The following is a 13,077-nucleotide window of genomic DNA, read 5'->3' as shown; positions in this document are numbered from 1 at the left end:
GTGAGGGAAAAAAAGTAGTTCAACAAGGGGTATCAACTAGATGTGTTAGGATAAGCTAACTCTTAAAAAAGAAAATGGAGGAATTGGCTTTAGAAATCTTCATGCTTTTAACTTGTCTATGCTAAGGAACCAAGGTTGAAAATTTATTACTAACCAAGATGCTATAGTTACTAAAGAGTTCAAAGCTAAATATTTTCCTAATGTAGATTTCTTGGATACCAACCTTGGGCATAATCCAAGCATTGTTTGGCGTAGCATCCACGCTTCATAGGTAGTGATAAAAGAAGACATAAGATGAAGAATTAGTAATGTGATTTGGTGAATATTTGGAATCAACCTTGGTTAAAAACTGAAGGTAATCACTATGTTTCATCTCCTCCTTCTCATGGTCTTGAACAAATTGTTAAATGTATATCAGCAATTGCCTGTTAGTTTGTTATTTTCTATTAATTGTTTGACCAAGATTTTGGGATTAGGTTTTTTATTTTCTATTACTTAGTAGTTTATGTCAGTGGTTTGTTATTGTTATGTTAGTGGTTTGTTATTATTTAGGAAGTCAGTTATTATTACTTCTTTCTATTACAATAAATTTGTATTTAAACAGATGAGCATTCAATAAAAAAAAAGAGTGCATTAATCTCCCTTAATTTTGTGAGTTATGCTTATTTTACAACAAATTGGTATATAAAGCCTTCTTTTTAAGAAGGACCTGTGAGTGAACTGAGTAAAACCTATCACAAAAAAGCCTAAACACAAGCTTCAATTCATCTGATAAATGGATTTTGAAACACCATACACAGCACTAGCACCACCTGTGTTTGATGGTGATAATTATCTAATTTGGGCAGCAAGAATGGAAGCACATCTAGAGGCAAATGATCTCTAGGAAGTTGTTGAGGAAGACTATGAAGTTCTTCCCTTACCAACTAATCCAACAATGGCTCAGATAAAAAATAAAGAAAAGCAACAAAGTCAAAGGCAAGAGCTACATTGTTTGTTGTTGTCTCAAAAGAAATTTTTACTAGAATCATGACCATCAAATCAGCATATGAATGCTGAAGTTTCCTTCAAAATGAATATGAAGGAGATGAAAGGATTAAAGGAATGCAAGCCCTAAATCTGGTTAGTGAATTTGAGATGCAAAAAATGAAGGAGTCTGAAACAATTAAAGAGTATGCTAACAAGCTTCTTAGCATTGCTAACAAAGTAAGATTGCTAGGTTCTAATTTTTCCGACTCAAGAATAGTTGAGAAAATACTAGTGACTATCCCTAAAAAATTTGAGGCTACTATTACATCCTTGGAGAATACTAAAGATCTGTCAAAACTTACCTTGGCAGAACTTGTAAATGCTTTACAAGCCCAGGAGCAAAGAAGAAAAATAAGGGCTGAAGGTTCTGTGGAAGGAGCATGGCAAGCTAAATTGCAAACTAACCAAGGAGGGAAAAACAAGTAGAAGAAATACAACAAGAATAATTTGAACACCCAAGAAGCAGCAGCTAACACTAGCAACAATAATGGAGACAACAAAGGATTTCCTCCTTGTAAGCATTGTGGCAGAATGGGTCATCCTCCTTTCAAATGCTGGAAAAAACCTGATGTTAAGTGTGAAAAGTGCAACAAGTTGGGGCATCATGTGAGAATATGCAGAAGCAATTTTCAACAAAGGAATGTGGATCAAGTTGCAGATCAACAAGAAGAAGAACAATTGTTTGTAACAACATGCTTTACAAGCAGTAGCTCAAGTGAATGTTGGCTAGTGGATAGTGGTTGTACCAACCACATGACCCACGATCAAGAGATTTTCAGAGAATTGGATAAATCAAATGTATCAAAAGTTAGAATTGACAACGGTGATCCTATCACTATTGAAGGAAAGGGACCTATAGCCATTGAAAGTTGTGCAAGTACAAAATTAACTTATGATGTTTTGTATGTACCTGAGATTCATCAAAACTTGCTAAGTGTGGGACAATTGATTAAGAAGGGGTTTAAAGTCATCTTTGAAAATAAGCATTATTTGATTAAAGATATCAATGACAAGGAAATTTTCAATATCAAAATGAAAGACAAAAGTTTCTCATTTGATCCATTGAAGGAAGAGCAAGCAGCCTATCCAGTTATTGTAAACAATACAGAAGTCTGGCACAAAAGATTAGGCCATTTTCATCATGCAGATGTTAAGGAAGAATGCGCAATCTCACTCAACCATTATGCAACAAATACTTTAAATAATGTAGATTCTGCTATGAAGAGAGCATCGTCAGTGTATTCAAAACAAATGGATCAATGGCTTTCATCCTCTAAAGCCTTGGAAGTTAAAAAGATGGAGTTGGAGATTGAATCACAATTTAAAAATGAAGCTCGTTTAGAATTGAATAATACCATTGACCATTCAATCAAGAATGACAAAAAAGAAAAAGAGATCATTTGTAAAAGAAAGGATGTGTTAATGGGTGAATTGGAACAGCTTCTTGCTTTAGTTAAACATAAAGAAACGAAGATAGCAGACAATGACTCTAATTTAGAATCTGTAGAAAATAAGATAAATAAAGTTATCTCTGGATTTAAAGAGATGTAGTCAAGCATCCAGCAAAGTATAACATCCTTTGTTGTATGTTGGTTCATTAACACTCATTAGTTAGTTCTCTTACTCTTTACCAACTTAGTATTTTTTCTGTTATTCTGTTATAGCATGTAACAGTTAATTGGTTTTAAGTTAGTTGGGTTAGTTAGGCTTGAAATAGTGCTTCTATTTCTTCTTCTTGTATAGCCTAGATCATAAGAGAGTTTTGTACTTAGAAAAAATCCTGCAGAGATTGAATAAAGTGGCTGTTGTGAGCACAATGCAATGTTCGTTCATCTTTTTTCTGCATTTTGCTTATTCTTGTTCATATAAGAAACTCATTCTTTTGTGAAGTAAAATCTGATCTTGGCACAACAAATTGGTGCGTGGAGCGATTTTGAGTTCAATTCAAGAAATGGGCTCGGCCAAGTATGAGGTTGAAAAATTCAAAGGGCAAAATGATTTCGGGCTATGGCGATTGAAGATGAGAGCTTTTCTTGTTCAGTAGGGCCTGGTGGAAGCACTTGATGGAGAAGACAAACTTAAAAAGATGATGGCTGATGGGGATAAGAAAGCACTACTACAGAAGGCACATAGTGCAATTATCCTCAGTCTCGGAGACAAGGTGTTGAGGCAAGTCTCTAAGGAAACAACTACTGTTGGGGTTTGGTCAAAGCTTGAAGGTTTGTACATGACCAAATCTTTAGTTAATTGTCTTTACCTAAAGCAGTCTTTGTATTCGTTTAAAATGCATGAAGATAGATCAGTAGAAGAACAATTGGATTTGTTTAATAAACTGATTCTAGATCTTGAAAATATCGATGTCACCATTGATGATGAGGATCAAGCTTTGTTATTGTTGTGCTCTTTGCCTAAGAGTTACTCTCATTTCAAAGAGACTTTATTGTTTGGAAGAGACTCTGTTTCTCTTGATAAAGTGCAGGCTGCTCTAAAATCAAAGAAATTGAATGAAAGAAAGGAAAAGAAGTCCTCTACAAGTGGTGAAGGGCTTATAGCAAGAGGCAAGACCTTCAATAAAGATAGTAAATTTGATAAGAATAAGCAAAAGCCAGAAAATCAGAAGAATGATGAAGGAAAGATTTTCAAAATCAGATGTTATCACTGTAAAAAGGAGGGTCATACAAGGAAAGTTTGTCCTGAAAGGCAGAAAAATGGTGGCAGTAACAATAGGAAGAAGGACTCGAGAAATGTTGCAATTGTTCAAGATGATGGTTATGAATCTGCAGAGGCACTGATGGTGTCTGAAAAGAATCCAAAAACTAAAAAGATAATGGATTCAGGGTGTTCATGGAAAATGACACCAAACAGATCATGGTTTGAACAATTTTCTGATCAAGCAGATGGGTTAGTACTCCTTGGAGATAACAAGCCTTGCAAAATTGAAGGAATTGGGTCAATAAGGTTCAAGTTTCATGATGGGGCTGAAAGAATTCTCACAGAGGTCAGATATGTACCTGAGTTGAAGAGAAATTTAATCTCTCTTGGTGAATTTGATAAAAGAGGGTATGTGTTCAAGGGTGAAAAAGGAATATTGAATGTAGTTAAAGATTCCATGGCTGTCATGAGGGGAATTATGGAAAATGGCCTCTATTCTGAAGATGGTGAAGTTGTAATTGGCTCTACAGCCACTGCAACCGGAAGAGTTTTATCTAAAACTGAGTTATGGCACATGAGGTTGGACCATGTAAGTGAAGGGGTTGATTGAATTGGCAAAATAGGAGCTGCTATGTGGGGACAGAATGGAAAGATTAAAGTTATGTGAACATTGTGTCTATGGCAAAGCCTGCAAAGCCAAATTCAATGCTGGACAGCAGAGAACAAAAGGTACCCTTGATTATATTCGTGCTAATCTTTGGGGTCCAACCAAGACTCCCTCTCATTCTGGAGCAAGGTATTTCTTAAGCATTGTGGATGACTATTCAAGGAAGTTATGGATCTACATTTAGAAAACAAAAGATGAGGCTTTTGATAACTTCAAAAGCTGGAAAACACTTGTGGAAAACCAAACAGGCAGAAAGATCAAGAGGCTTCATACTGATAATGGTCTTGAGTTCTGTTCTGAACCATTCAATGATTTCTGTAAAGAGAATGGCATTGCAAGGCACAGGACAGTTGCGGGTACTTCTCAACAAAATGGTTTAGCTGAAAGATTCAATAGGACCATTTTGGAGAGAGTGAGATGTATGTTGTTGAGTGCAGGATTACCCAAGATTTTTTGGGCTGAAGCAACAATGACTGTTGTATATCTCATCAACAAGTGTCCTTCAACAGCTCTGAATTTCAAAACCCCTAAGGAGATTTGGTCTGGCCATCCATCGAGTCTAAAACAGCTAAAGGTATTTGGCTGTGTTGCCTATGCTCACATCAAGCAAGACAAATTGGAACCTAGAGTTGTCAAGTGCATTTTTCTAGGATATCCTGAGGGAGTGAAAGGGTATAAGCTGTGGTGTTTGGAGGCTGGTTTTAAGAGGTGTTTGGTGAGTTGTGATGTTGTCTTCAATGAAGCTGAAATGGCCTACAAGACTAAGCTCAGCATGGTTCAGTCCAGCACTAATCAGAGTAAGGAAACTGATTCTGAAAAATTAAATTTTGAGGTGGAGACTGAGGATAAACATGTTGAAACACAAGCTGTTAATTGGCCTCTTAATGAAGAGAAATCTGAAGAAGAGGAACAAGAAGAAGCTGACTATGTGCTGGCTCGAGATAGAACCAGAAGGGAAATCAAACAACCTAAGAGGTATGGATATGTTGATCTAATAGTATTTGCTCTGGTAGTTGCCAGTGAAGTTTTGGAGGAAGATCCAAAAACTGTTAAAGTTGTCTTAGCTAGTAAGGAGAAAGAAAAATGGCTAAGTGCCATGAATGAAGAGATTAAGTCTCTCCATGACAACCATACATGGGAATTGATTAAAAAAAACCCTGGTTCTAGAGTGGTCAACTGCAAATGGATCTTCAAGAAAAAGGAAGGCATCCAAGGAGTTGAACCAAACAGATTTAAAGCTAGACTTGTTGCTCGAGGATTCACTCAAAAGGAGGGAATTGATTTTCAATGAAGTTTTTTCTCCTGTAGTGAAACACGGGTCAATCAGGATTCTTATGGCTATGGTAGCAGAATTTGATCTTGTGTTAGAACAAATGGATGTGAAGACAACATTTTTGTATGGAAAGCTTGATGAGGTCATATTGATGAAACAACCCGAGGGATTTGAAGTCAAAGGTAAAAAGGATTATGTTTGCAAATTAAACAAATCCTTGTATGGTCTAAAGCAGTCCCCCAGACAATGGAATAGGAGATTTGATGAATTTATGGCTGACATACAGTTTCATAGAAGTCACTATGATAACTGTGTTTACTTCAAATTTCCTTCTAAAGCTGAGTTTGTGATATTGTTATTATATGTTGATGATATTTTGATAGCAAGTAACAGCAAAAGTGAGGTTGAAAAATGGAAATCTGAGCTGAGCAGGAAATTTGAAATGAAGGATTTGGGAGCAGCCAAAAGAATATTGGGAATAGAAATCAAATGAGACAGAAAAAGGAAATTGTTGCATCTGTCCCAGGAGTTATATCTCAGAAAAGTTCTTGAAAGGTTTGGAATGTCAAATTCCAAACCTGTAACTACTCCTATGTCACAGCAGTTTAAGCTCAGCACAAGTCAAGCACCTAAGACACATGATGATATAATTTACATGGAAGGTATTCCATATGCTAATGCTATAGGGTCACTGATGTATGCCATGGTATGTACTCGCCCTAACATAGCTCATGCAGTGAGCTTAGTAAGTAGGTTCACGGCAAATCCAGGCAAAGCACATTGGCAAGCCCTAAAATGGATACTCAGATATATCAGAGGATCACTTGGAAGAGTTCTGGTTTATGGTGGAGCTAGGAATAGCAGAAGAACAACTGCTATTGAAGGTTTTGTAGATTCTGATTATGCTGGCTGTTTAGATTCAAGGAAATCCCTCACAGGATTTGTGTTCACTGCTTTTGGCACTGCAATTAGTTGGAAAGCTAGCCTTCAAAAGGTAGTGACTTTATCAACCACTGAAGCTGAGTATATTGCTCTTACAAAAGCTGTGAAAGAATCTTTGTGGCTTGAAGGCATTGCAAAGGAGCTGAAGATACAAAATGAAGTGATCACAGTACACTGTGACAGCCAAAGTGCCATTGATTTATCCAGAAATTTTGTGCATCATGAGAGGAAAAAGCACATTGATATTAAGCTGCATTTTGTCAAAGAAGTTATTGGTCAAGGATCAGTTATAGTCAAGAAGATTTCAACTGATCACAATCCTTCTGATATGATCACAAAGGCTCTTCCAAGTAGCAAGTTTTTCCATTGTTTGGACTTAATTCAGCTGAAGGGTGATTGAATCCTGTTTCTGCCGCCACTATTTTTGTTAATGTTTTGTTATTGAACCAAGGTGGAGAATTGTGGTATGTTGGTTCATTAACAACCATTAGTTAGTTCTCTTACTTTTTACCAACTTAGTATTTTTTTCTATTATTCTGTTATAGCATGTAACAGTTAATTAGTTTTAAGTTGGTTGGGTTAGTTAGGCTTGAAATAGTGCTTCTATTTCTTCTTCTTGTATAGCCTAGATCATAAGAGAGTTTTGTACTTAGAAAAAATCCTGCAGAGATTGAATAAAGTGGTTGCTGTGAGCACAGTGCAGTGTTCGTTCATCTTTTTCTGCATTTTGCTTATTCTTGTTCATACAAGAAACTCATTCTTTTGTGAAGTAAAATCTGATCTTGGCACAACATCCTTCAAGACTGCTGCAAGAAATTTCAAGGAGGCTGCACGAATAGCTACTAAAACAAACTCACTATGTGTTGAAAAAGAGAGCATTCTAATAGACATGGATACGACTACATTAAATCTTAAGCTACTGAGAGAGAAACATGGACTTGTCAACCACTGATGCAAGGAGGAGTGTTGAACATGTATCAACAATTTCCTATTTGTTGTTTTCTATTAATTGTTTGACCAAATTTTTGGGATTAGTTGTTTTATTTTTTGTTACGTAGTAGCTGTTATGTTAGTGGTTTGTTATTGTTATGTTAGTGGTTTGTTATTATTTAGGAAGTCACTTATTATTGTTTTTTTTGTTACGATAAATCTCTGTATTTAAACATATCATTCAATAAAAAAAATGCATTAACCTTCCTAATTTTGTGGGTTACACTTATTTTACAACACAGATGAATGTAAGTGCTTTAATTGATCATGCCACGAGCTCTTAGAGAATTGACATTATGTCTCAAATTCTGAACCATGATGACATTCAAAATATTCAGAATTTGCCTCTTTTAAACACCTTTGGTAGTGATGACAGAATCTGGAAATTTACTTCAAATGGACTTTATACTGTTTCGTTCTGTTTATCATAACATAATGGACAGTTTGCTTGTAAATGATAATTACAAAATAGATGCCAATTGGAAGAAACTTTGGTCCCTGCAAACACCTCCAAAAGTGAAGCACCTTCTTTGGAGGATTCTCAGACAATGCCTCCCCTCTAGGCAAAGGCTTTGTACCAAAGGAGCTCATTGTCCTGCAACTTGTGCTTTCTGGGAAACCAATCTGGAAAATGACTGGCATGTATTTTTCGGGTGTGAAAAGGCAATCTTGGTGTGGCAACAAGCTGGACTATGGTCTACAATCAGCAGCAACGTTCATCAAGCAGAAGGTATAACATATTTTCTCTCCAACTTGCGGAATTCTATTGCCTCGGAATCCCTTTGCAGTAAAATCAGTATCATTCTTTGGAGTTTATGGAGACAACGGAATGACAAAGTATCGAACAACTTGGAGATGCTTCCTAACATAGCTGACAACCAAGCTTTTCAATTTCTGTCAGAGTGGCAGCAAGCTCTTTCTCGCAACAACAATCTCATTCAACTGCATGATCATGAACCAGCACAAGTATGGCAGAAACCAGAACCGGGCAAGGTGAAATGCAACATAGGCAACTGCAATTTTCAAAGAGCATCAGAGTTTTGTTACTGGCATTTGCATGAGACCACAACGGCAAATTCCTGGCAGCCAAAACATCGTGGCAGCGAGGCATTCCAGAAGCAACAGGAAGCATAGGGTCTCCTTCAAGTTTTGACATGGCTGAAAAACTTAAATTACCAGAACATTGTATTTGAGATAGATTGCAAGGCAATTTTGGCTGGTCTTTAAAACACAGCTCTTAGCCATTCTGATCTTTATATTCTCATGCACAAGTGTAAAAATTTACTTTCTTTTTTTCCAAACTCGCGCATTTGCTAGCTCAATTTTGTATGCTAGCCCTCATATCTTCCATGGCATTCCTGGTTCTCTGATTTTGTTTTGAATGAGATGTCTGAAGTTCCTTTCTCAAGAAAAAAAAAATCACAGTTTACACAATGCAAATTACATGATTATAATTGATTGGAAATAATTAAAATAGAATATTGGTTAAATTATTCATTTGGTCCCTATAGTTTCATGATTCTTACATTTTTTGTCTTTCTAGTTTGAAAGTAGTCTTTTTAGTCTCTATACTTTATATTTTAATTTCATTTTAGTCCTTACCATCAAAATATGAGTAATATTATCAATTACAATTAACTACAAAAATATTAGTAAGTAATTCGTAACTAATTTATCGTAAGATAATTTGTAATAAAAAAAATAATTTATAATTTATAATTAATTTGTAGCTAATTATTTTTATATTTTTTTTGTAATAAGGACTAAAAGGTAGTTATTATAGGAACTAAAACAAAATTAAAATACAAACTATAAGCACTAAAAAGAACATTTTTAAACTACAATGACTAAAAAGAATTAAAATGTAAATTATAGGGACTAAAAACACCACTTCAAACTATAGGGACTAAAAAGATAAGAATCATGAAACTATGGGGACTAAATGAGTAATTTAACCTAGAATATTTTATAATTAGGTATATTTGATTTGTATATTTATAATTAATTGGATTTAATTAATAGAATATTTTATAATTGATTGATTTAATTGATTTGAATATTTATTGTTGATTGGGATTACTACCTGTTCAAGTTAAGTTTTAGTTAGATTCATGATCGTACATTATCTCGAATAAAATTAAAATTGATTGGGAATAATTAAAATTGAATACTCAATTGTTGGATTACATATAATATAATTGACCTATAGCAAATTCCCACTCAAATATTCAATTTTGTAATAATTAATTAATTAATTCCAATATATTTTTCAAATTAATGAATTTTCATATTAATAAATATATTCAAACATTTTTATTAAAAATTAATTATTAAAATTTCATATCTGAAAAATATACTAATTTTTTTTTAATTTAATTATAAAAAAATTAATATCTAAAAAATATAATTAAAACATTTTATTTTTCATTTTTTAGAATAAATTTAATATAAACATATTTTTAAAAATACAGTTTAAATTATAAAAAAATATTTATAAATATTTTTTTAAAGACCAATAAATATTTTAATATTTAATTTAGGTTTATAACCAAACCAGATTATTTCAAACCACCAAATAATGACATGTGGTATCTAAATCTTGAGAAGGTGTCTGATTTCGTCATGTGTCATCCGAACCAACTTATGAATTTTTAAATTTATAATTGTAGATTCTCCAAGCCTTGGTCTTTTAGGTCAACCGAGACTAATCTTCAGTATGTGTTTAATCAGTTTTAAAGCTCATGCTCCTATCTAAGGACCATGTGGAAATTAAACTTAGATTATTCTCCATAAACTCAAAGTACGTTATCAACTAAGTCACACTCATTGGATTTTTATTATTGTGTTTATACTATATTTAATGATAATTATACTTTTTTATAAATCATATGTATTTTTTATGAGAAAATCGAATCTAGGATTATTATGAATCTAGGATTATTATGACTAATAAATTCTTCTTTAAGTATTCAATGCAGTTACATATTCAAGAGTACCCAAACGCAATAATACTAATTTATGTAGAATAATCTCAAATGAATTGATGCAGATGGTATAAAACTTTTATACTTATAGTATATATCTTCTAATGGTTTACTCTATCAATATTAAGTGCCTAATTATTATGCTCACGGTACACACTGTGATCTTCTATTCTATGCTAACATAAAAATCATCTGGTCACCATTCTGTGCAGTATGGGCTTTTACTCTCCCTTTTTTAATTCTCTCTCCTTTTTGCTCTCTAAAACAACCCAGTTTATAAGGTGAAGTCCCCTTCGATTTTCCAACCATATCCTTATGCTAATCTACATATTAGTAAAGGTAATGTTTGAAACAGAAGTAACCACGCAATGAGCAAAACATGTGTGTATTTCTTCCGAGTATGTGAAGGTAACTACACTACTAGAAATTATACATACAACATCATTAGGTTAACATCGGTTTTGGACAAAATCGATGTTAACAAAAACGAGGTGACATACTTGTAATTAAGACCATTTTATTAACAGCGGTTTTGTCGAAACTGATGTTAACATAGCATCATTAACATCGGTTTTTTAAAAAATCGATGTTAACATACCCATGTTAACATCGATTTTTTAAAAAAATTGATATTAACGAGGCTATGTTAACATCGGTTTCGACAAAAAATCGATGTTGCATTTTTAAATAAAGTTACAAACTACAAATCCTTATCTTCTCGCACTCGTGCTCAATCTCTCGCAAACCCTCCCTCACAAACACCCCCCCCCCCCACACTCTCATACCTTCCTCTCGCCACTGTCGTGACCCCCTACTCGGAGTCTCACAAAGCCACTCTGAGGTCGTGGTCGCGCTTTGGTCGTGTCTACTGGGACGTTCACTGCCGTCTACCTTGGTAAGCTTTGTTGTTTTCCTTGAATGACCTTCGTTGCTTTCCTTGTGATTGTCATTGTCTTTGAACGAGCTTCGGTGCATTCCTTGTCATTGCCATTGTCTCTGAACGAACTTTGTTGCTTTCCTTGCAGACATTCCTTTGGCACGAAAGCATTCCTTTGGCACGACCTTTGTTTCTAGCTTCGGATACCCTGAGACTAGGGTCAGGCCCTTTGATTTGCACTATATCAGAGGTGAGTGAGCCTATTGGCAATTACCCTTTTGTTCTTAGTCATTATTCTTTGTGTTGTTGTTGATGAAGCTCCATTGTTGTAGCTTTAGGACTTGTACTTGCTATTTCTTTCATCCATAGAAGGAGCATTGCAGGTAAAAATTTGCTTTTCTTGTATAACATTTCACTAAACATATGGTTGTATTGCATGGGTTTGTTCTATACTTGGTGTGTGTATTTATTGAATACAAATTCTGGTATTTGTTAATTCCCTAAAGAATTGTTGGTTGTTAATTCTGCTATTGGTTTAATTTGAACCTTGGTTTCTCAGCCTTGGTATTTATTGAATACGGATTCTGCTATTTGTTAATTCACATATTTGAGCTCCAAACACAATGAAGTTGAGCTACCTTTGGTTTCTCAGCCCCATCGAGTTTGGGGAGGGTAGGGGGTATAAGTGTATATAAGAATCCGGGCTCACACTGAAGTAGGTCCCACCACACCCCTGCACCTATTTTGGCGCATGTTAGCCACTATCAGTTTTGTTCCAGTTGTGTGTCTGTGTAACTCTGAGGCCAAAGGGTGTGTGTGACTGATTTTGGAGAGTGTCACCATTCAAGCCTTGTTCCAGTTAGTTGTATATCGCACTCTCACACAACAACAACAACCATGAACCATGCTCTCAATTAATTTCTTTTTCCCAAAAAGTATAATCCCTTTTTAATTATCACAAAATCAATTGACAAGTTGTGTGCAAAATCAAATAATGTTCATTGTTCACCATGAAGTACAGTTAAGAGTTAGACCTAGGTAGGTTAATTATTTAATTACATCAAGGATGTTGAGTGCTCCCACTCAATCAAATTTACAGGACTTCTGTCTAATTTCTATAAGTCTATTTTAAAGTTTCTCAAGTCAATCCTCAAACTGTCAAGTCAAATTCAGTATTTAAAGTGAGAAACTTATCAAACACTATAAATTAAATACCAAATTTACCTCCATCTTGTTTGCTGTCTCCCATGGATCCAAAGTATGATGCACTGCAGGATGAGATGTCCTTGGCAGGGTCATTCTCTGTTAAATTTTGCAGCTGCTTTATATTCTTATTCACGCTAAACACTTCATCATCCTAATTATGTCCATGAGTTAGGACTTCAGTGGCATAATTTGAACCTTGGTCCTTGTTAGAAAGTGTGATATCATCTTAACCCATCCATTGAGAAATAAAATAAAGCAAATCAAACTCAACATCTAAAATGAATTTTTATCTGTTTCATTGTTTGAAGTATTTATCAAACAAAAATTGCAAAGTAATCCAAATAAGTATTAGGAGACTAGTTTTTTCCACTCATGCTCTCTCCTAGCCAAGCAACCAGTTATTATCCAAAATAATACATAACAACCCGTCCAATAAAAACAAAATTAATAACCCACC

Source organism: Glycine max, chromosome 14 (assembly GCF_000004515.6).
Source record: "Glycine max cultivar Williams 82 chromosome 14, Glycine_max_v4.0, whole genome shotgun sequence".
NCBI lineage: Eukaryota > Viridiplantae > Streptophyta > Magnoliopsida > Fabales > Fabaceae > Glycine > Glycine max.
Note: the sequence above shows the minus strand (reverse complement) of the source record.